The sequence below is a fragment of the Lissotriton helveticus genome, chromosome 9 (assembly GCF_964261635.1).
Source record: "Lissotriton helveticus chromosome 9, aLisHel1.1, whole genome shotgun sequence".
In the NCBI taxonomy this organism is placed as follows: Eukaryota; Metazoa; Chordata; class Amphibia; order Caudata; family Salamandridae; genus Lissotriton; species Lissotriton helveticus.
The window spans coordinates 1,065,607,585-1,065,628,315 of record NC_136070.1 but is presented as its reverse complement, the minus strand read 5'-3'; positions in this window follow the sequence as shown (position 1 = coordinate 1,065,628,315).

Below are 20,731 nucleotides of genomic sequence, written 5' to 3'. Positions count from 1 at the left end.
GTTATAGAATAAGTGAGATACTGCAAAATAGCGAGCTCAAAGTGGGAAAGATAGAATTGGGTGGGAAGCAAGATATACCTCCGATTAATGTAATGCTCTGTATGAAGATGTATGACTCTGTTTGTATTATATTATTGCTTTTAATAAAAAGAAATATAAAATAAATAAAAATATTGTGGCTGAAGTGAGGAAAATGCTCTGCAACGTGACAGAGCTCAGTGAGGGACAACCATCTTGACTGACGGGCAAGCCAAGCCCCATGATTTGCAGTCTTAAAACTCGTTCAGTACTTGTTTTGCTATCACCACGTGATATTGTGATAATACTGCCTTATTTGCAGGCTAGGACTGGCAATATGTGCAATCTGACAGGGCCAGTCTGACATTGCAGTGTGTGCACTGTTTTCGGGGTGGTGGTCTGATTTTGTGGATTTGTGATAATGATAATGCTATTAGCAAATAAATAAGCCAGGGCCCATGTGTACCGTATATATGTGGGCTAGATGCTTAATATGCATGAAGCAAATGTATTGACTATTAAATCAAACAAACAACATGCTTTTGTACAGCACGCACTGTGAACTCATGTATTTGAAGGTGCTCTAATGTATGATAATGAACAAAATGGAAGGTCGTGAAATAATGTATTTGACTAGGAACACACAATTTTGTAAAGCGGGGAAGACAAAATTGACTTCTGATTTTCCAGCTTTAAACTGTGCAGCTTGGGGCCATATGTATCAAGATACCCATTTGCGATTCTCAAATATCGATTTTTAGGAAATCGCTATTGGAGAATCGCAAATGGGTATGTATGTACAAAATCACATTTTTTTGCGATTCCTTAGAATTCCTTAATTGCGATTAGCAAATTGCGAATCGCAATTAAGAAATACTTTCCCATTCATTTCTTTGGGCCAGGAGGCCCATAGGAATGAATGGGAAGTTATTCTCAATTTGCGATTCGCAATTTGCTAATCGCAAATTGAGCATAATTTCAAGGGTGCAGGGGTATCCAAAGGACACCCTGTTGCACCCCTGAAATATGCATGGGTGCACATGTGGCCAACATACATGCCCTAAGGGCATGTATGTGCGTCACATGGCACTTTGAAAAATGCAGAAATGTGCATTTTTCAAGGAATGCGCAACTTACCACCAACTAGAAGTTGGTGGTAATTTGCGATTCCTTAAGGGCATTTTGCTATTTTTTCTTGCTACATACATTGCATTTAAGTAATCGCAAAATTTGCGATTCCTTAAATGCAATTGCAAAATAAGGAATCACAAATTTAGCGATTCCTTATTTTGCACCAGTTTTGCTTCATACATTCCATTTAGCAAATTCACATTCATAAAGGCTGAAATTCTGCAAATTTCGGCCTTTGTGATTGCGAATTTGCATGATACATCTGGCCCTTAGTCACTAGATGGGTATCTCGTTCTCAAATCAAATGTTAATGCTTTGTCCTTTAGTCTTGGGGAATGAGATAAGAGCAAGGTGACAGGCAGAATCCACATTTTATTGTTGTCAGTTTTACATAGAGTGAATCGTGCTTCTGGAAATAAGGGTGCTTAACAAAAGACAAAAACAATTATTGGGACATGGAGATTTGCCGAGGTTCAAAACTGCTTCATCATGTTGCAAGGTTGGAAGCTGTGGTCACTAGGCCACATAGCCTCCCGTGTTTTTAAACATGAACCTAGAAACATGTACTTATCCCACCCAACGACAATGCCATTAGTGAACCAAGAGGGAAGTCTGTTGTAATGCGCACCCTATATGTGACCTTCATTCTTATTATACACTAGCGGTACCCGGCCACGCGTTGCTGTGGCTCAGTCTAGTTAAATGGAAGAGAAAGAAAAGAGAGAGCACACGTTTCTAATATGTTTAATTTCACAATGCTTGTGGGTATACAATATGTTTTAGTGACTATTGTCTCTATGCGTCCCTTGTAGTTGTTGCGCAGCAAGCAAATCGATAGGGTCTGTTCGGCCTTTAGATGAAAAACACGCGCGTATTGGACACACGTGTATTCGAGTCCAACGTTGTGTATATATAAACACGCGCTAATGTTGCAAAGTGAACCAACTCCTCCCCCCTTCCTCCACCCACTTCCCGGTCTGCCATCCTGACACTAACTGTCCATCCTAATATATGTAGACTATTGTCTCCATGCGTCCCTTCTTAATGTTGCAAAGTGAACCAATTCCTCCCCCCTCCCTCCACCCACTTCCCGGTCTGCCATCCTGACACCAACTGTCCATCCTAATATATGTAGACTATTGTCTCTATGCGTCCCTTCTTAATGTTGCAAAGTGAACCAACTCCTCCCCCCTCCCTCCATCCACTGCCATCCTGACACCAACTGTCCATCCTAATATATGTAGACTATTGTCTTTATGCGTCCCTTGTAGTTGTTGCACAGCAACCAAATCGATAGGGTCTGTTCGGCCTTTCGATTAAAAACATGCGCGTATTGGACATGCGCGTATTCGAATCCAACATTGTGTATATATAAAAACGCGCTTAATCGAATCCAAAGTTGTGTCAAAATTTCAAATCAATCGGTGAAGAACTTTCGGAGATTTAAGATTTTGAACAAGCGAACATTGACATTTTTATGTCTCTGTTCGGGCTTTCGATTAAAAACACGCGCGTATTCAACATGCGCGTATTCAAATCCAACGTTGTGTATACAAAAACACGCACGTATTCGAATCCAACGTTGTGTTAAAATTTCAAGGCAATCGGTGAAGAACTTTCGGAGATTTACGATTTTGAACAAACATTTACATTTTTATTTATATAGATAGATGAAGACACATTATAGTCTATTAAATCACACACGAAATTTTTGTATAGTGCCCATTGTGAACTCATGTATTTGAAAGTACTCTCATATGTGATAATGGAAGACAAGAAGCCTCGCTGAAATAAAATATTTTCTTAGGATCACACAATTTGGTCAAGAGGGGGGGAAGCCGGGATTGGGATGTATGACACTACAACGCATGCTTTTACCACGCATGCTGTTCGAACGCAGTTTTTACAACGCATGCTGTTACAACGCATAGCGCTTTGTGGTGCTGGATAGTGAATAGTTTAATTTACTATTCCAACTCCAGTCCCCGTGGATAGTAGGGAAGGTGTTGGATAGTAAATTAAATCTATTCCCTCTCCTAGAGCGCCCCCCAGTGCAATGCGTTGTAATGGTTTTCGCTGTAAAACCTGTGTTGTAATAGCACTGCGTTGTAAAAGTTTTGTTGTAAAGGATGTTTCCCCCGGGATTGATCTCAGGTTTTCTAGTTCCACATTGTTGAATTCATCCACTGGATTTTTTAGTGTACAATGATACATACAACATAACAACAGACGCTTATCGTTTGTCCCATGTCTTCACATAACAGTGATAAGTATTTAGAACCTCCTTAAAGTGCCTGTGGGCAGTTTAAGTGAAATGGGAATTTTGTTGAGACATAGCATATCAAATACTGTTCTTATATACAATGTGTTGGCAAGGATAAATGCAGGTCATTCACAACAGGGTAACGGTGACAGCCTAGACACAATAATGGTACTGTCTTAGTTGCTAGCACTTGTCAAGTGCACTACATCCAGGCACGCAGTGTGTGAACCCATGGTTCCTGGTAAGTGATCTGGCGCAAAATATCCTATCCCTCGTCTATGACAACTACTGCTCCTTGTGCTAGGTCTCTATAAGATTGAAGTAGGCGGCTGCGGGCTAGGATATAGGTGACATATTCCATTTGTGTGGCTGTGTTTTTAAGATGCTTACTGTGATTTTCTACCTTTGTCAGTTGCAAGTGGATGTTTTTCAACACCCCGGCTTGTTTTGCTTTGGCTATGCCACAAATATGTCTTGAAGGCATCCCAGAGCATTGCATGGAACAACACTGATCCCTTGCTAAATAGACAGTACTCTAGGATTGCTTTCCGTACCTCGGACTTGAAAACCACATCATACAGTGCCTGGCCCAGGAAACGGATGGATTTAGGGCTGGGATCCTCTGCAGTTCAGAAATATTGGTACGAGTTTAACCGGGGAGTGGTCGGAAAGTGTGCATGGTAGGTGATCTATTTTAGTAATCCAGGGAGTGACAATTTTCGAGATAAACCAGTAATATATGCAAGATTGTGCCTTGTGAGGGGCAACATTTAAGGTGTATACCCGCAGCGCATCATGGTGCTTGTGCCAAATGTCGATGAGGCCATGTCTGTCCAGTGTGTCCAACAGCAGTCTCTGGGAATGTAGTTTCACAGTTTTTCTGGGGCCAGTACAGTCAATTGAAGCATCTATCACCAGGTTGATTTCTCCTCCCCACAGATTTAAGTTTGCTCATATATGAGCAAGTACCAATGATAGTTCATGAAAATAAGCGTTTGTGTCCGTGTTGGGTGCATTGGTGTTGATTAGGACTACACTATGGTCCGCTATATGTCCGTCCAATACAATATATCTCCCTTGTATGTCGGCATTCTGAAGTAATAATTTTAAATGGACCCTTATATGGACCAGTATAGCATAAGAGCTATAGGTTACAAAAAGCCTATGATTACCCCACCGTGTATCGTCAGTGGTTCATAGGTGGTAGCACACACAGCAAGGCATGATCCAGGAACTCTACCACAAAGGTCTGGCAGTCGGCGAGCCACTGTTATGCCTTCTGTCCCCTATCTCAGCAGGGTACCCACCGTTATTACCTCAGGCTGACATGGTGCATGAGGGAGGCTCTGGCCACAGCTCAGATTGCCGACCAGGCCCCAGGCAGAACCTATCAGTAATGGGGACAGGCAGCACTAGGCCCTCAAAGGGCCATACAACCCTGTCATATGCTGCCTGACAGCTGTTGGAAACCCCGCTGCAATGAAGCTGAGTGGGTCCAGTCACAGAGCTCTGAGGAGGTTGGCATAGTAAGTTAAAATATCAACTGTGGACTTATTGTGCTGTCCACTAGTGTTTCTAAGGAAAACATGGGTTCATGCCTACCATTGTAGTCTGGGTGCTGTAGTGTAAAACCTGCAGTGAGACTTGTTAAAAATTACCTCTTTCACAGGGCAAAACTTCCTTTTAAATATGAATAGGTCACCCCTATGTATGCATTGTAGCCCTCAAGGCGGTGTATGGTATGATAGAAATGTAATGTAACCATGTCCCTTCAGTGACAAGGCACTGAAAGCTATTTTCACTGTGGAAGGCTTTTTGTGTCCTATGAGCAGCGCCACTGGTATTATGTGGCATGGGAACACCAAATTATGCAGCAGGGTTGACTTAATTTTACGCCAAGAAAAGGTATATTATATTGCAGCATAAGGCAGCTCATTTGTATTAGTATTACAACATTATTTTGAAATTTTTACACACAGTAATACTGTTTGGGTAAAGATTTCACTTCATTAGTACCAGATTAACAACAAAATACAGAAATAAGCAACAAAAAGATGATCAGTTAAGGTTGAAGTGCCTTCCTCAATGCGCGAACAGCCCTCCTCTATGTGCAAACACTTGTCGTCACATTTTTACTAACATTTTAGTAACATTTGATCGGTCTGAGCTAAAAAAACATTTTTGTTGTAATCTGCAGATTATGCAGAAGATGGTGGATTATGTGGCAGATGGTGCGGATACATAATTGTACGAAAAAAGCTGCGGATTAATATATGAAGTCTGCTATATCAGGAATGGGACCAGCTAGAAAAATAATTAAAACACTATTTTAAATAGTTATTAAAATCCAATTCAATGGTGAAGTCAGATTTTAATAAATAGGTTAACAAATATTTAAAAAAGCAAGTTTTAAAAAATGACTGTTTCCCTGACTGAGTCTTCAGGAGGCTCACAGCATTAGCCACTGGCAGCTAGTCAGCCTGTGGTTGGCTTGAATGAGGTGTGAAATTCCTTCCAGGAACCACACAATAGTACAATTTGATTGTCAAGTCCAAGTCACTATTGCAACACTAATAATTTTAGTAGCTCTTGATGAGTTTCATTTATGAAAGAAGAGTTTGGTAACCACTGCTTTGAAGAGTTAAATTGTCAAAATCCTAGTTTTACTGTAGCTGCTAGCTGGGGCTCCACAGAGCATTTGTGGTCAATGAAACCCCTAGATTCCTAAAAACAGCCCTTGAATATTGCAGAGCCAAATATGGAAGATGTCCAAAGATGATGCCCCTCTAAACAGTATCTCCGTTTGCTCTGGGTTTCTGTTTTGTAGGCTAAGGTGTCTCCAGAAGTGCGCTTTTCTCACCCTCTTGAGGCGGAAGCCGGGAGGTCTCTCTATTCCTTTCACCTTTGCAGAATTTTAAAATCATTTGTGTTAGTTGACTTCTGCTTGATTTAATAAGCTTTTTTAACCAGGACACACTGCTGAGACCTCGCAGAGATCTCTCCCCCCCCCCCCCTCGCTTCCTGGCCACTCTCAGCCGAGTACCGACTCTGAGAGCCGGTCTCGGGAGGCGATCCAAAAAACAGCGGCCATATTGGGTGTGGGCTAGCGCTGTGACGCGCTCTAGCTGCACATAGCTGCATATAAAAGGGACAGATTGTAGCTGTGCGCTTGACTTAGAAGTGCGCTTTTCTCACCCTCTTGAGGCGGAAGCCGGGATGTCTCTCTATTCCTTTCACCTTTGCAGAATTTTAAAATCATTTGTGTTAGTTGACTTCTGCTTGATTTAATAAGCTTTTTTAACCCGGACAAACTGCTGAGACCTCGCAGAGATCTCTCCCCCCCCTCGCTTCCTGGCCACTCTCAGCCGAGTACCGACGCTGAGAGCTGGTCTCGGGAGGCGATCCAAAAAACAGCGGCCATATTGGGTGTGGGCTAGCGCTGTGACGTGCTCTAGCTGCACATAGCTGCATATAAAAGGGACAGATTGTAGCCGTGCGCTTGACTTAGAAGTGCACTTTTTTCACCCTCTTGAGGCGGAAACCGGGAGGTCTCTCTATTCCTTTCACCTTTGCAGAATTTTTAAATCATTTGTGTTAGTTGACTTCTGCTTGATTTAATAAGCTTTTTCAACCAGGACACACTGCTGAGACCTCGCAGAGATCTCTCCCCCCTCGCTTCCTAGCCACTCTCAGGCGAGCACCGACGCTGAGAGCCGGTCTCGGGAGGCGATCCAAAAAAAAAACAGTGGCCATATTGGGTGTGGGCTAGCACTGTGACGCGCTCTAGCTGCACATAGCTGCATATAAAAGGGACAGATTGTAGCCGTGCGCTTGACTTAGAAGTGCGCTTTTCTCACCCTCTTGAGGCGGAAGCCGGGAGGTATCTCTATTCCTTTCACCTTTGCAGAATTTTAAAATCATTTGTGTTAGTTGACTTCTGCTTGATTTAATAAGCTTTTTTAACCAGGACACACTGCTGAGACCTCGCAGAGATCTCTCCCCCCCCCCTCGCTTCCTGGCCACTCTCAGCCGAGTACCGACGCTGAGAGACGGTCTCGGGAGGCGATCCAAAAAACAGCGGCCATATTGGGTGTGGGCTAGCGCTGTGACGCGCTCTTGCTGCACATAGCTGCATATAAAAGGGACAGATTGTAGCCGTGCGCTTGACTTAGAAGTGCGCTTTTCTCACCCTCTTGAGGCGGAAGCCGGGAGGTCTCTCTATTCCATTCACCTTTGCAGAATTTTAAAATCATTTGTGTTAGTTGACTTCTGCTTGATTTAAGAAGCTTTTTTAACCAGGACACACTGCTGAGACCTCGCAGAGATCTCTCCCCCCCCCCTCGCTTCCTGGCCACTCTCAGCCGAGTACCGACGCTGAGAGACGGTCTCGGGAGGCGATCCCAAAAAAAACCAGCGGCCATATTGGGTGTGGGCTAGCGCTGTGACGCGCTCTAGCTGCACATAGCTGCATATAAAAGGGACAGATTGTATCCGTGCGCTTGACTTAGAAGTGCGCTTTTCTCACCCTCTTGAGGCGGAAGCCGGGAGGTCTCTCTATTCCTTTCACCTTTGCAGAATTTTAAAATCATTTGTGTTAGTTGACTTCTGCTTGATTTAATAAGCTTTTTTAACCAGGACACACTGCTGAGACCTCGCAGAGATCTCTCCCCCCCCCTCGCTTCCTGGCCACTCTCAGCCGAGTACTGACGCTGAGAGACGGTCTCGGGAGGCGATCCCAAAAAAAAACAGCGGCCATATTGGGTGTGGGCTAGCGCTGTGACGCGCTCTAGCTGCACATAGCTGCATATAAAAGGGACAGATTGTAGCCATGCGCTTGACTTAGAAGTGCGCTTTTCTCACCCTCTTGAGGCGGAAGCCGGGAGGTCTCTCTATTCCTTTCACCTTTGCAGAATTTTAAAATCATTTGTGTTAGTTGACTTCTGCTTGATTTAATAAGCTTTTTTAACCAGGACACACTGCTGAGACCTTGCAGAGATCTCTCCCCCCCCTCGCTTCCTGGCCACTCTCAGCCGAGTACCGACGCTGAGAGCCGGTCTCGGGAGGCGATCCAAAAAAAAACCAGCGGCCATATTGGGTGTGGGCTACCGCTGTGACGCGCTCTAGCTGCACATAGCTGCATATAAAAGGGACAGATTGTAGCTGTGCGCTTGACTTAGAAGTGCGCTTTTCTCACCCTCTTGAGGCGGAAGCTGGGAGGTCTCTCTATTCCTTTCACCTTTGCAGAATTTTAAAATCATTTGTGTTAGTTGACTTCTGCTTGATTTAATAAGCTTTTTTAACCCGGACAAACTGCTGAGACCTCGCAGAGATCTCTCCCCCCCCATCGCTTCCTGGCCACTCTCAGCCGAGTACCGACGCTGAGAGTTGGTCTCGGGAGGCGATCCAAAAAACAGCGGCCATATTGGGTGTGGGCTAGCGCTGTGACGTGCTCTAGCTGCACATAGCTGCATATAAAAGGGACATATTGTAGCCGTGCGCTTGACTTAGAAGTGCGCTTTTTTCACCCTCTTGAGGCGGAAACCGGGAGGTCTCTCTATTCCTTTTACCTTTGCAGAATTTTAAAATCATTTGTGTTAGTTGACTTCTGCTTGATTTAATAAGCTTTTTTAACCAGGACTCACTGCTGAGACCTCGCAGAGATCTCTCCCCCCCTCGCTTCCTGGCCACTCTCAGCCGAGCACCGACGCTGAGAGCCGGTCTCGGGAGTCGATCCAAAAAAAAACCAGTGGCCATATTGGGTGTGGGCTAGCTCTGTGACGCGCTCTAGCTGCACTTAGCTGCATATAAAAGGGACAGATTGTAGCCGTGCGCTTGACTTAGAAGTGCGCTTTTCTCACCCTCTTGAGGCGGAAGCCGGGAGGTATCTCTATTCCTTTCACCTTTGCAGAATTTTAAAATCATTTGTGTTAGTTGACTTCTGCTTGATTTAATAAGCTTTTTTAACCAGGACACACTGCTGAGACCTCGCAGAGATCTCTCCCCCCCCCCCCTCGCTTCCTGGCCACTCTCAGCCGAGTACCGACGCTGAGAGACGGTCTCGGGAGGCGATCCAAAAAACAGCGGCCATATTGGGTGTGGGCTAGCGCTGTGACGCGCTCTAGCTGCACATAGCTGCATATAAAAGGGACAGATTGTAGCCGTGCGCTTGACTTAGAAGTGCGCTTTTCTCACCCTCTTGAGGCGGAAGCCGGGAGGTCTCTCTATTCCTTTCACCTTTGCAGAATTTTAAAATCATTTGTGTTAGTTGACTTCTGCTTGATTTAAGAAGCTTTTTTAACCAGGACACACTGCTGAGACCTCGCAGAGATCTCTCCCCCCCCCCTCGCTTCCTGGCCACTCTCAGCCGAGTACCGACGTTGAGAGCCGGTCTCGGGAGGCGATCCAAAAAACAGCGGCCATATTGGGTGTGGGCTAGCGCTGTGACGCGCTCTAGCTGCACATAAAAGGGGACGATCATGTCTCCGCGCAGGAGCAGACGCGGTCAGCGGACGCGCCGGACCTGTGCCGGAGTCGTGCCAGAGTCCTGCCCATCTGCGCCCGTCCGCGGCCGAACGGGGCAAGGTGCCACCACGCCTGGTCCTCTTAACAAAACTCCCGTGACATATAGCAATACTACTTTATACAGGTTACGACCAACTGAGAAGGCGAACTGTCAACACTCATTGGATCCTGGTAAACCTCCATTGCTATGCCGACACTGTCATAGGCATTTTAAAAGGCATGACCATCTAGACAGAGACTTTACATCCACTATACAATATAGTATGGCTCTTTTAAACTGCAGATCCCTGTCAAAACACTGTATGGAAATAGCCCTTCTAATTGAAGAACGCAAACTGGACGCCATATTTCTGACTGAAACGTGGCTTCAAACAAGGAACGAACCAGATATTGTTCGCGCTCTCCCAATAGGGTATAATATCTGCAGAATAGATCGCAGCATAGGGCGGGCGGAGGTTTAGCAATAATCTATAAGGACACTTACAGTTGCCGTCTCCTACATTCAACGTTTAAAGAAGGAGAAAATCTCCCCTTCTCTTTAGAACTGTCCCCCACTGACTGCTTATCAGGCACTTTAATTTATCGTCCTCCTGAGGCGCTAAATGAATTTATTCCTAAACTCATTGACTTAGCCTCAGAACAAGTGGTAGCCATGGCCAATTATACCACGCTAGGGGATTTCAATATACATTTAGATGATACCTCCCTTTTCACCACTAGTAATCTATTATCAGGTCTCCAAGCCCTGGGTCTTGACTTGAAGTGCCTCCTTCCAACACACGAAAAAGGCCACCTTCTTGACCCTATATTTAGTAACTTACAGAATCTTACTTCAGGAGACCCCATCCCCCTACCATGGGCGGACCACTTCTTAATTCCCCTTTCTGGGTTACAAAAACCACGCGAGGGGCACAACCCCCTAACACAACATGGGCCCGGAAATGGGCTAAGCTACCCCATGATAAATGGCAGGCATCCCTTAAAGCCACCAAGCCAACACTAGGAGCCAATATTGAAGAGGCAAATACCAACTTTAACGCTTGGATCCAAGAGACATTGGATTCTACCCTCCCTAAAGTCATCATACAGAAATGTAGTAGGAAAAATGCAGCTCCTTGGTATAGCCCTCAACTGAGAGTATTAAAACAAGCTTGCCGTAAACTGGAAAGGATTTGGAGATTAAATCCCCTGCAAGATACAAAAGATACCTATAGACAGGCTATCAGGAGATATAAAAATGAGATAAAGGATACCCAGGCAAAATACTATGAGGATAAAATAGGAACTGCGGCGAACTCTCCTAAAGAGATCTTCCGAATAGCCAAAACACTGATTACCCCGTCACAAACTCTCCCTTTTAGTGAAGGAGCTCTTGAACGCTGCAACCAATTAGCAGTATTCTTTAAAGATAAAATAGAGGCGATATATAATACTTTTCCCTCTAATCAAGCTGACATAGAGGGCTACAATACTGCAGATTTAACTGGTGTACCCGTGCTTGACCATTTAGATCTTCTGAATTTAGAAACACTCGATATAATTACAAGGAAAGTCGTCTCGGGCTCTCCGACGGACGTGGCTCCGCCCAAACAGATAATGGCAGTAATCAAGACTGTCCAAACCACCATAATGGAGATACTAAATCTCTCAACAGGGATAGTTCCCCTCCGGTGGAAATGCGCAATGGTAAAAGCATTGATTAAAAAGCCGAGTTTGGACCCTTCTATATTATCTAATTATCGTCCAATTTCCCTCCTGTCATGGCTCAGTAAATTACTGGAAAACCACGTAAATAATATTCTCACCAACCACCTGGATTCCAACAGACTGTTGGATGACACCCAAACTGGCTTTCGCCCTAACCATGGAACAGAGACGGCACTACTGTTAGTGACCGAGGAGGCAAGGAGATTGGTGGACGAAGGAGGAAAGGCCGCGATCATTCTGTTGGACCTCAGTGCAGCGTTCGACACGGTCAACCATTCCATCTTGATCAACCGTCTCAGAATGAACGGTGTGTCGGGCGCTGCCATGAATTGGCTCACCTCCTTCCACAGCAATCGCCAGTTTCAAGTCTTTGCGGGAGACGTGATCTCGTCCACCCAATCTCTGGAATGTGGGGTCCCACAAGGTTCGGCTCTAAGCCCAACGCTCTTCAACGTATATTTGAAGCCGTTGGCAGCCGTTATCCATCCATTCGGCATTAAAATCGTCAGCTATGCAGACGATACCCAGTTAGTGGTATCTCTGGGCCAAGATGGAAGATCGTCTGATAGGCTGGCACCCTGCCTTGAAGCAGTGGCCGGATGGATGAAGGACTCCTACCTCCGGCTTAACGGAGAAAAAACGGAGATCATGCTACTAGGCAACTCCTCCCCTGCCCCACTTATTCCCTCATGGCCTGCATGTCTAGGCCCAGCTCCACCGCCTAAGCGTCTGGGTGTGTGGCTTGATGATAAACTTAACTTCAATCATCAAGCCACTGTTTTATCATCAACTTGTTACGGCCTGCTGAGGATGATACGTAAAATTCTTCCCCTCCTCCCATTTGAAGCACGCAGGATCATGATCCAGGCGCTTATTCTTTCCCGACTGGATTACGGGAACTCCCTGTACTTGGGAGCTCCATTGTCCACAATGAACAAACTACAAGTGGTACAAAACAGCGCAGCAAGATTGCTCCTCCAGGTCCCTAGGAGACAATCGGCAAAACCAGCCCTTCGTCGACTTCACTGGCTGCCTATGGGTGCCAGAGTTCAGTTCAAGGCACTGTGCATAGCCCATAAAGCTATACGGAAAACAGGCCCTTATATTCTTCATCCTATACTACCACTTTACCTACCATCTAGGTCCCTTCGCTCTAGTAATCAAGTTTTAGCAATCACCAGGAAGATCAAGAAAGCAAGGTGGGGAGGACGCTCCTTCTCATATTCAGCGGCCAAGTTGTGGAATGATCTTCCCCAGCCAGTAAGAGAGATCCGCAGCATGACTGCTTTCCTCATCTGAAGGCCTACCTATTCGATCGGTAGTCTTTGCGAAATTGAAATGGCCACTCCTGATTCTAAGCGCTACGAGGCCTCCGGGTAGTATAGGCGCTATATAAATATTCTTTCATTTCATTTCATTTCATTTCCAGTAATTTGTAGTCTAAAGGCACTCTGCAAACATCCAACTCTAAGGTGTGGGAGATATGGACCTGAGTTCTAAAATGGTCTGAGTATCATGTCACTGACCTAATAAACTCATTCCAAGCATCTGATGACGTAACTTAGGATACGAAAATAAACATCAATTAATGTAGTCAGGAGGTACCAGACAGCGGCTGACAGGAGCACTGGACTAGTGCAGAGAGTGGGCGAGATATCCATGCGTAATGAGGTTTAAGAGGGACATTTGCACCAATCAGCAGTGAAGATGGGGAGAAGTTTACCTGTCCTGACAGCAGCCTTGACGACAGAGAGATCAGAGAGAATTTAAGGGAAAGTTTTCATGGAAATTTGTGAGATTAGATTAGACGGTCAAAGGAATGTCGGCTCCAGAGATTCAGGATGCACTGAAAGCTAGGGAAGAGACAGAAGAGGTCATGCAGAATCTAGCGTGTCATGTAAGTGGCATTGTATTGTTCAGTAAATTACTACACAGTGTTCAGCAAAATTCCTCGGAATATTTGAATGTATAATGGCACCACTCTGGTAAGAGCAAATAATATACCACCACAGGTGTTTTTGTAGAACTCATGTTCTCTTCTGGGGAGTCCATGACAAACAACAGCTATTTACTGTTTCCCAACTCAATGGCACTCTCTTTTATCGACTCTGGAATGATGATAGTCTGAGTGCAGATTTGATCCTCTGACCATAAGGTCAAATCCAGATGTCTGGAGTGGATACATTAGTCCACTAAGTGACATCATGGTGAACCACTGGCAGGTTAGCAAACTGCATGGAGCTGAGATTGTAGGAAAGGGATGGCATGAAGTGAAGACCCCTCTAGCGGCGTAGGAAGGGGGTGCGGTGGGTGCGGGCCACCCCGGGTGTCATCACTAAGGGGGGGGGGGGTTAGCATATGGATAAGTGAGGGTCTCAAGGCGCTGGGGTGGGGAATGCTGCTATTGTTTGAAAAGCCAGGTCTTGAGGAGTTTTCTGAAGATCAGCAGGTCTTGGGTCTGCCGTAGGTGAATGGGGAGGGTGTTCCAGGTCTTGGCGGCGAGGTGGGAGAACGATCTGCCACCGGAGGTTGCTCTTTGGAAACTGGGGACTGTGGCGAGGGCGAGGGCGGCGGAGCAAGCTGGCGGGTGGGGGTGTAGAAGCTGAGTCGTCTGTTGAGGTATGTTGGTGCAGTGTTGTGGAGTGCCTTGTGTGCGTGGGTGTGGAGCTTGAAGGTTATCCGCTTGTAGACCGGGAGCCAGTGCAGGTCTCTCAGGTGGGGAGTGATGTGGCTGCGGCGAGGGATGTCGTGGATCAGCCGTGCAGAGGCGTTCTGGATGCATTGGAGCCGTCTCAGGAGTTTGGCCGAGGCTCCTGCATAGAGGGCGTTTCTGTATCCAACCTGCTGCTGACGAGGGCCTGGGTGACCGTTCTTCTTGTTTCAGTGGGGATCCACTTGTAGATCCTGCAGAGCATGCGGTGGGTGTTGAAGCAGGAGGAAGAGAAGGCGTTGACCTGTTTAGTCATGGAGAGGGTGGAGTTGAGGATGACCCCTAGGTTGCGTGCGTGGTCGGTAGGTGTTGGAGCGGTTCCCAGTGCGGTCGGCCACTAGGAGTCGTCCCAGACTGAAGGTGTGGATCATGGTATGAGGACCTCCATCTTGTCCGAGTTCAGCTTCAGTCTGCTGTTCCTCATCCATTTAGCGACTGCCTTCATTCCTTCGTGAAGGTTGGTTTAGGCGGTAAGATAGTAAGAACTCTAAAAGTGGCACACTAGATCATCAGAAGGAGAGCTGAGATGCCCATGCTCAGCACATCCACCCGGTACCTAGCTGACCAGAGCTAAGATCCTCTAATGCACTAATGATTCTCGCCTTCTAACATGACGTGTATTTGAAAAGTGCATGTTCACCGCGAAGGGTATCTTGAAGCTGAATAACAGATGTTTATTGTTACCCAACTCACCGGTACTCATTTTATCGACCTCAGAAGGACTAAAGGCTGAGTGGACCCGCCAGGATTTGAACCGGTGACAATGAGGTCGAACACAGGCTCCTACAGTGGATGCATAAGTCCAATAAGCCACCAGAGCCAGCATTATCTGCAGTTAAACAGTAGTGGTGGCATTAAATGAACGTTTGAAAGCCAGTCAGGGAATATCTTTTGGGGTTGTCTTGTCTGTTGCCAGATAACATGCATACCAAATAGAGCAGTTTATGCTTTTGTTCTGTTTTATCATAAGTTCTGCTGGAGCCATACCAAGGTTGGTAGACATGGCTCTTCATCCTTTCTGTCGGTCCTATGCCACCTGGTAATAGATTTATGAAACTTGTAGAGTCCACAACAACAACACATTTCCATTGCAGGTCAAGATGGGATCCATTTCTGAAATTATTAACCCAGTACTGCCTGTGTTCTGGGAGAGTTGGGGAAAACAGTTACATTGAACCCCAGTGGTGAACATGAGTGCAGCCCTTCTGTCCTCTGTTTCTTTAAAATACCTTGTTTAAATGCCCTAACCTGGGCCACTGGGTACCTGACGCACCTCTCCTAGACATGACTACCTGTTTCTTGATCAACATTACCACCACATTAGGAGCCATCTGCAGTCTCTTCACCCAAAATGCAGTTGTCCACTTACAGTCAGACCTAACCACAATTCAGGAGAATCCAAGTACTAGCATTTGCAGCTCTCACCATAACCGGAGCACTCCTGATGGTGAATAAAACACATCTCTGTTCAATTGAAGCTGTTTGCCTCTGTGGAGTGGGACTTGGCTGTGGGTCCTGTGTAAGCAAGCGCTAGGCGCTACTTAGAAATAAGCAAACTCTAGGTGCTTCAAGGAAATTCTCTTGGGTGAAAGGATTGCCAAGACTCGAACCCAGTTCCCCAGAATGACCGCCCTAGCGAAACCTATGTTGACGAGACCCATGGCACTAAACAGCAATTTGGAATAAAAGATCTCTGCCAAAGAGTCCCTCATAAGGAGCCCGTCAGGTATTGTATCTCTGACCTGACGAGGAGCAGCCCTATGATGAAACATGACACCCAGCCAGGTGTGTGAGGGCCCTACATTCCAAGAGGAGGAATCCCCGTCCTCCTACACTTTAACTTTATGACCACACAAAACCATGTTTTCCTTTGTCTCGTAATTAGGAACAGCATACATTCTGTATCTTTAGAAATTATGAGTCCCTTCCTTCCAGTACCAAAACCTTGGCCTAGTTCATGTGCACTCACGTTTTTTACGTTGGGAGCCACTAAGCTAGCAACAGAGAGCCCTAGCCTAGAGTCTGGCCCGCCTCTACTTCGAACTGTAAACTGACCATTTGGTGTCTGCTCCCCTGAGTAAGCCTAGGTAGAATGCCCAGAATGATGGACTTAGGAAAGAGTTCAATATGTAAAGTACCTTACATTTTAGTTGGCACAGGCTTCCTGATGGATAAATATGGTTCCCTTAAGCCAAATACTGGCACCCTGGATTTCAAGAAGATGCTCTGTTGAACGGGGAAGATTGACAATTGCCAGGAGCAGGAAGCTGCGTGTTGCTGGTTCACCAGAAGGCCAGAACCAAGTCTAAAGGGTGAAGAATTCCTGCCACTGCATCTGGACTTGGAAAAGAAGGGGACTGTGACCAGTTGTGGTGAGAAACAGGTGCCTGACCAGGATTATATCAATTAATGTCTATCTGACCAAAAAGGGAAAGAAGGCTGACCTTCAATAGTAAGCAAACCAGAAGTCCCATGGACTTTGCAGTTCAACGTGTCAGAACTGTCCAAAGGACATCTGTGTTACATAAGACTTGCAAAGGCATTTCAAGGACTTCAGTTAGAGGGGTGGTGCAGTGGCCAGAGCGACTGACTCCGGAGCTGTAGAATAGTTGAGGACATCATCCGTTAATGTGATGATATTTTGAGTGGTAGTAGTAGTAATAATCTTTATTCGGTTCATAAAACGACCATAAAAGTTCAATGTATTATTAGAGACTTACATACTGGTGCCATAATAGCATATTAAAATCCATAAAAGTTTCTAAATGGATAAACCTGCTCACATTAATAACTTAGCATAAAAACAATCCGTGCAAAAGACAAGAATAATTAGTACTCATTATGTACACAATAAAACCAAGCACATTGTTTCACATACACAGATATTTGAGTATCGTCAGCTTGATCAGTTATCTGACACTCAGTAGGGTTTCATGGTCTAGGGTATCAAAAGCATCAGAGAGATCCAGGAGTATAACTTCTCCTGATCCTCCGTTGTCCATAGTGGTTCTTATTTCATCCATTATGAAGATTTTCATTCCACAGTCTGGGTGGAACCTTGCTCGCGTGTTTGCTAGTAGACAATGTTAAAGTAGGTCTGGAGTTGTTTCGTCACTATTTTCTCTAGTAACTTGGCATGGTAAGGTAAAAGGGAAATAGGAGGCTCGTGTGCGACGAGGGCCAAGGTTTGATGTTTTTAAGATTGTTTGACTTCAGCCATCATTAGGCCATCCAGGATTTTACCTTCTGAGGAGATATCGAAAATCTGAAAGATTTTGGCTGCCACAGAAGAACCAAGGGGTTTCAGGTGAGCAGATATTGTATGGTGAGTCTGAGGGTTTGTTGGTGCCTATGAGTTTGCAAAACTCTTCTTCTCCAATGGTAGATAGAGAAGTGATAGAGAAACCTTCCTTCAGTGAGGCTGCAGGTTTGCCAATCAAAAGGCTATTTAGAGAGGAGTCATGGTTGATTTGCTCTCTGATCGCACAGATTTGTTTCCAGAAAATAGGGGAATAGTTGACTTACTAGTTCTTGGGTTGAAGTGAACGGGGTATTGACTGCTGTAGGATTTGAAAGAAAATCAATGATTTTAAATAACCCCCTAGAATACTTTTGGCTAAAAGGATCTTGCTGGAGTAAAAATTAATTTTTGCTTTATCGACCAGATGGTTATGTTTAGGCATCTATCTAGTGTAGTTTAGTCTATCTGCAGTTTTGTATGTTTTATGTTAAGTTATTTCCAATTGCTATAACATTTCTTTCTTCCTTAATAGAGGCAGTAAACCGAGGAGTAGATAAATATTGGTTGACTAGTGTTCGCTAGGAGCAAGGTCATCGAGAGTAATAGTGAGGATGGTGTTGAACACATTTTACCAGCGGTCATCATTGTAGTAATTGTAAATTAATAGCACGTTGTTTGCTGCCTTCTTAACATCGCTTTGAAACTTACCAGGCAGTGCTTAATTTGTAAAATAAGAAGTGCAGGTGCTGAAATTTTTCGTAGGGGACCACCACCCCATCCTCCATTGGCTCCACCCACTTCCACTATTCACTCCAATGATATTGCCTAGATAATGACTGATGGAGCAACTTAGGCTAAAAAGGCGAATAAGTCAAAGGCAAGACAGATTTTTGTGCAACGTACATAATGAACTCATGTTTTTTGAAGGCGCTCTAAGAGTGAAAATGAACAAAAAGGCTATTCAATCAATTGGATAAAGTATTTGCCAATAATCACACCATTTGATCAAGTATGAAAGCCAGGATTGACCACTTTCACACTCTGCAATTAACCAATTATAATCATATTTAGATGTGTAATTCTTTCTGGCATCAAAGTTTAACACTTTGTCCTCAATCCCTGGGGCATAAGATTAGTGCTGGGGTGAGGAGCAGAATCCACATTGTTTTTGTTGCTGTTTTACATGGTGCAAACCCTGACGTGGACAGACAGAGAAACGAGCACAAGGCAGACACAGACTATGTTACACTTTTTTTCCAGGCACATCCAGATTTCCCGGAATTCAAAGGCTTCTGCTGATCCCAGGGATTTGAACCTTCTTCCCTATGTCTTTGCCTCCCGTGCAAGCTCCTCAGACTTTCAGCAGCTCACTCACTTCCTTAACTACACACACACACACACACACACAACAATAAGCAGCAAGTGCCAAGTACCGACAATGGTCTCTATGTAAATGTAAATGTCATGTTACTTATAGAGCGCACTGTCACCAGACGGTCACCTTGCGGTGTCACCTATGCGGCTTCCTGGCGCTGATACTCATACCGCTGTGGAACCCCTCCTGGCTTTCCCTGTGAAGTGTCCACTCCTGGGCACCCCCAGGGTGAAGCCAGGCATCCTTAGCGCTGTTGGGGCCGGTGTGGAGGCTAAGCAAGCTATTGCCCAGAGTTGCAGCGTGGGGCCCGTGATTAGATTAGGCACCGAGGCGAGAATTAACAGGCCCAAGGAAATTGAGCCCGAGACCCTGCCGAGGCGGGAATCAAACCCTGATCCCTGGCCAGAACTCTGCATCAGGGTCTGCCGCTCTAACCATTGAGCCACACTCCTCCTCTATATTTGCCTAAGATCACAAAATTTGGTTTAGCAAGAAAGCTGGGATTCATCCCCCAGATAATTCCCTTTTTTTGCACTGTGCAATTCAGTCGTAATGATTAGATGGGCATACCTTCCTGACATCAAGGGTTAGTGCTATGACCTTAATTCATGGGGGATGAGATTTGACATTTAAAAGTGTTTGAGGGGTGCCATGTTGGAAAACCTGAATTGATGAGCTGATGACCTCTATTTAAAAATATTTCGTACCAGTAGAGATTTCTTGAGTATAGTAATTCACACAGACCTCAGCTCTTACCCTGGTGGCGCGCTACTGTTGATCCTTCTATACATTAGCATCAGCAGCACAAAAGGGCCATATAAGGAGACACTGGAGTCTGAGCAGAAAAGTGATTTTAACGATAATACTGAGCTAAATATGCTATACAGACTATGGCATATCATATAACAATTTCTGATCCAGTGCGCAAAATTATCTAACATCAGGGGGGGGGGCAATCATCTCATTTCCAGAATAATTTTATAAAGGTCTTCTTGTTCAAATAACTTTATCTCCATTTTAAAAGTATGCACTCCATATGGGACTTAAACGCTCGCACTTCACATAGTAAAGCATGAAGAAGAGAGCACAGAAAATGACCCCGGATGCAGGAATGAATAGATACCAGTTTAATTAATTAAAGTAATTAATCCGTTAACGGAAGGGAAGAAAGTTTGAAGACAACCTAACCCACCCTAAAGACCCCCATAGACATGGGCAACTCTTTTGCAACCTCGATTTAATCAACTAATTAAATGTTATGGTTCAGACTTGAATTCAATTACTATCTCAGTCACAAATACAGACTCAGAAGAAGACTTAGACACACTTTCAGAGGACACAGGCATATATGATTCTTGCCTGACACAGCACTTGCCATCAAAACCTAAAGTACTTTTAATAAAACGATGTGTCTACACCAAAAGACACATACATAAATAGGTAAATCTAAAGCAGATACGAAAGAAAAGGAAATCTATGAAGACAGTGTTGCTCCCTGTCTCATGCATGCACATGGCAAAAAGCAGAAAGGGCCCAGCGCCACCAATGCTTTTCTCCGCTTACCTGCTCCAGGAGGGGTCGATTCATTTACTTGTGCAGACCAGACCAGTGGGCGGTGCCGGAGCCTTGTGCGTTTTGCTCAGCTGACCCGACCCCGTAATGTTGTGCTTGCCAAACTTGTGCAGCTGTAATATAGCCCTAGAAATTTAGGTGCTGGCAGCAGTACTGTACAGCCTGTACAGCGCTCCAAATACAAAGTGGTAC